This window comes from Notolepis coatsorum (assembly GCF_963971535.1).
Source record: "Notolepis coatsorum genome assembly, chromosome: 15".
NCBI classification, from domain to species: Eukaryota; Metazoa; Chordata; class Actinopteri; order Aulopiformes; family Paralepididae; genus Notolepis; species Notolepis coatsorum.
Genome location: NC_140179.1, coordinates 4,850,250 through 4,855,061, shown reverse-complemented (window position 1 = coordinate 4,855,061; position 4,812 = coordinate 4,850,250).

The window sequence follows — 4,812 nt, the reverse complement described above, 5'->3', positions numbered from 1 at the left end:
AATATCATGCACCCCTAACACACACGCACACACACACACACACACACACACACACACACACACACACACACACACACACACACACACACACACACACACACACACACACACACACGCACACACACCCAGAGCAGAGACGTGATGCAGGTCTGCAGGATCTCACACCTCGCTGTCACAACTCTTCCCTTTGAAGACGGAGGAAGGAGGGAGGACACTGTCCCCAAGAAGACTCAATAACCTGCTGTCCAATAGCCTGACGACAGGAAGGAAACACACACACACACACACACACACACACACACACACACACACACACACACACACACACACACACACACATACTGTATACACACACACACACACACACATTTACACATACACACACACATACATGCACACACACACCACGCACACACACACACACACACACACACACCTCGCACACACACACACACACACACACACACATACTGTATACACACACACACACACACATACACACACACACACACACACACACCATGCACACACACACACACACACACACACACACACACACACACACACACACACACACACACACACACACACACACACACACACACACACACACACACACACACACACACACACACACACACACACACACACACAGCACAAGGCAAACTAGAGAAACATCTACAGAAATAACGTTTAGCAACAATCTTCACACATCCACTAAAAAAAGGAAGTTTAAAAGATCTATCTCAGGATTCTATGAATTGATAATAATAATAATAATTAAAAAAAAGGAGATATTGATTGTTTTGGATCTTTTTACCTGCCCTACTTCTATGGTGTAACTCTTCCCAGGGAGATCTTTGAGCAAGATAACTACAGTCCTATCCCCGTGGAGACCGAGGAGGAATACAGACTGGTGGTCAGCCGCTTCCCTTTCCACGACGCTGAGATAGAAAAGGTTTGTAGTTCAAATGTTTTCCAAAACACACTGGATAGGGGCTTGAGTCATTGATTTGTTTGATTTAAAGTGATATGTGCATCAGTTAATCAATCAATCAAGTCATTCAACTAATACTATTTGTGTGCGTGCGTGCGTGTGTGTGTGTGTGTGTGTGTGTGTGTGTGTGTGTGTGTGTGTGTGTGTGTGTGTGTGTGTGTGTGTGCGTGCGTGCGTGTGTGTGTGTGTGTGTGTGCGTGTGTGTGTGTGTGTGCGTGCGTGTGTGTGTGTGTGTGTGTGTGTGTGTGTGTGTGTGTGTGTGTGTGTGTGTGTGTGTGTGTGTGTGTGTGTGTGTGTGTGTGTGCGTGTGTGTGTGTGTGTGTGTGTGTCTGTGTGTGTGTGTGTGTGAGCAGCAGGAATTTCCTAAGAAGCTTCCAATGTCCCAGTCAGCTCCTCAGTTCACACGCTGGTCAAAGAGTTCATCTACGCCAGCCTCAAGTTCTATAATAAATACCAGTGTTTGTAGCGCCTTTCTGCAAGAGAAGGCCAACCCACCCTATCATACAGGACACACTGGTGAGTATCATATCTGTCACCAGTTATAAATCTGAGAGCTGAGTGATATGCACACCCACAACCACACCGATAAAATACAAGGCCACATAGACACACATATGAGTATGAGTTGAATGGGAATCTACAAATTCTGTCAAACGCACACACACACACACACACACACACACACACACACACACACACACACACACACACACACACACACACACACACACACACACACACACACACACACACACACACACACACACACACATACACACATACACACACACACGCACGCACGCACACGCACACACACACACGCACACACACCTCAACCCTGGACAACCGTGACACACGCCACACAAACCCTGGGGTGACCCAGGAGAAATGTAGTTACATTTTTAAAACATCTGTTATGTTTCAAGTTTCAAGTTTGTTTTTATTTGTCATGTATTAATAAAGTACATGTACATTACAGTGAAATGCTTGGTTCTGTATGAGCCCATGAGAATGTGCTTCACACAGTAAACAAAGTAAGTAAAAGAGGAATAAGTGAGTCCCAACACTATACAAATATACAAACGAAAGTACAACCTGTACAAGGACAATGAGGTAAAATGCAGACAACGAGGTACAAAATGGAGACAACGAGGTACAAAAAAAAACATTTAAAAAAGGTACGACAACAGTACGCATGGTTAAAAACCGGGGCCCTTAGGGTCAGCCGCCTTGTTGTCTCTTGTATCTAGTGGCTCCAAATTCTTAATTGTTGTAAACACTGTGGGGCCTTGTTTTCTAATAAGTGGATCATCACATGACGGTGGAGGGTAGAGAGAGAGAGAGCTTGAAGACAGGTCATCCTCAGGTCAGCTGAACCCCCGGTGTCTCTCTCCTCTCCACTCTAACCCTCCCGAGCCCAAGAGATAACACTGTCTCCGTCTGCCTCTCCACCGCCTTTGTCTCCAGAACAATCTGTCTATCTCTCAGGAGCCACCGGCGGCTCTCACACTCAACAAAGCTTAAGATAAACACCATTCCTCTCTTCTCTTCCTCTCTCCTCTCCCTCTCTCATCTCTCTTTTCTCTACCTACCTCCTCTCTCTTTTCTCCCTCTCCTTTCTCCCCTTTCTCTCCCTCTCTCCTCCCCATCTCCCCCTCTCTATCTATTCCCTCCCTCTCTCCCCTCACTCTCCCCTCTGCCTTTCTCTCTTCTCTCCCCCTACCTCTCTCCCCCACCTCTAGTATCTCATATCTTCTCTTTCTCCTCTCCCTCTGTCCTCTCCCTCTCTTCTCTCCTCTTTTCTTTCCCTCTCTTTTCTCCTCTTCCCCCTCCCTCTCCCTCTCCTCTACCCCATCTCATCTCCTCTCTTCTCCCCTCTCCTCTGTCCTCTCCCTCTCTCCTTTTTTCTTTCCCTCTCTTTTCTCCTCTCCCTCTTTTCTACCCTTTCTCCTCTCCCTCTCTTCTCACCCTATCTCATCTCATCTCTTCTCCCCTCTCCTCTCCCTCTATTCTCTCCTCTCTCTCTCCTCTCCCTCTATTCAGTCTTATTTCCCAGTCTTCAGAGCCCCAGGAAAGACACCCCACCCCCCTGCCTGGATGCTTAACCCAGGGAAGAAAGGCGAGGGCTCTGAGGTGGGCCAGGTGGGTGGTGTTGTGGAATTTAAATGAGCCAAACAGTGAAACTGTAGAAATTCAGATGAGTCAAATTGTATATTGATTGATTGATTGATTGATTGATTGATTGATTGATTGATTGAAAACCTTTATTTATCCCTGAGGGGAGATTCAGATGTCCATCACAGCATAACAGCAATTTAAAAACAGTTAATAGAAACAGTTAATACACAACATACGCTTATTTAGGATGTGACAAACAAAGATGGACAAATACATAGGGCTAAAAAGATGCACTAAAATAGGGCCAAAATAGAGCTAAAAGTGGTGAATGGAAGAAAAGAAAAAAAACAAGTCCAATCGTGATGTTAATTAGTTAATTGGTTACAGTCCACAACCCAGCGTCTCCAGTCCACGGCAGTTAGCCCGTCCTGTGCCCTGCCTGGTTGTGGAGCCTGATTGCCACTGGCACAAAGGACTGCCCGAAGCGCTTTGTGGTATGTCAGGGGGGGGGGGGGGATAAGTCTGTGCGTGAACCGCATTGCGGTCAGCTCATCATGGAGGGGGTGGCAGGGGTTCTCAAGGATAGCATGCAGCTTCCTCCTCGTCCTCCCCTCTGCCACCACCTCCAGACTGTCCAGGTCCGCTCCCACCACAGAGCTTGCTTTTTTGACCAGTTTGTTTATTTTGTCTGTGTTGGTGTTGCCCCCCCCAGCATACCACAGCGAAGAAGAGGGCACCAGCCACCACACAGACTGGTAGAACATCTGCAGCAGTTTGCTGCAGACATTAAAAGACCTGAGCCCTCTCAGGAAGAACAGTCTGCTCTGTCCCTTCCTGTAGAAGAGGGCCTCGGTGTTGTCCGTCCAGTCCAGTTTATTGTATATAAAAAATACATAAAAATAGAACATCGTTTATTTATCTGTTTCCATGGCCATAGAAAGAATATGTAATGGAAATGTTATCTATGTCCATCTGTGTTAAATCTCTGTACAGCTTTTGACTAGTTAATATGATCAACTAGTCTGACTACAGCCCAGACACTAGGCTACAGTCTGTGTATGTCTCTTTAACAAACAACCAAGGTTAGGAGGAGATATGACCATGGCCAGGGGCGTAGCTGGGGGGGGGGTAGCTTAGGATGATTCCAAGGGCCCAGCACTGAGGGGGGGCCCCAATTTTTTTTTTTTTTTTTTTTTACTAGACATCACTCAGGTGTATTATTGATGCTCTCATTGATACTATGTTTGTTTCTGAAGTGTGTGTGTGTGTGTGTGTGTGTGTGTGTGTGTGTGTGTGTGTGTGTGTGTGTGTGTGTGTGTGTGTGTGTGTGTGTGTGAGATATATATAGAGAGAGGGGGGGCTTTGGTAGACTATTGCATTGGTCCATTCATTGAAGATGAACGCAATGCGACATCCTTTACTAGGCTCACCCACCAACAGTGCAGGTGCTGAACTGCTGATCCGAATGTATAGGTAAAAACCATATTATGCGTTTTCATCAATAAAAAAATGGCAAAAAAAATTTCGCTTGCGCGCGCTCGCATACACTGGGGGCCTACAAATACATTCTTTCATGGGGCCCAGAATCTGGAGCTACACCCCTGACCATGGCTATTTCTCGAGTCCTAGTGTGAGCCATAACAAAGGCTATAGCCAAGGCTTGTTATTTATTTCTCCCACTAGGGCATATTTTGTTT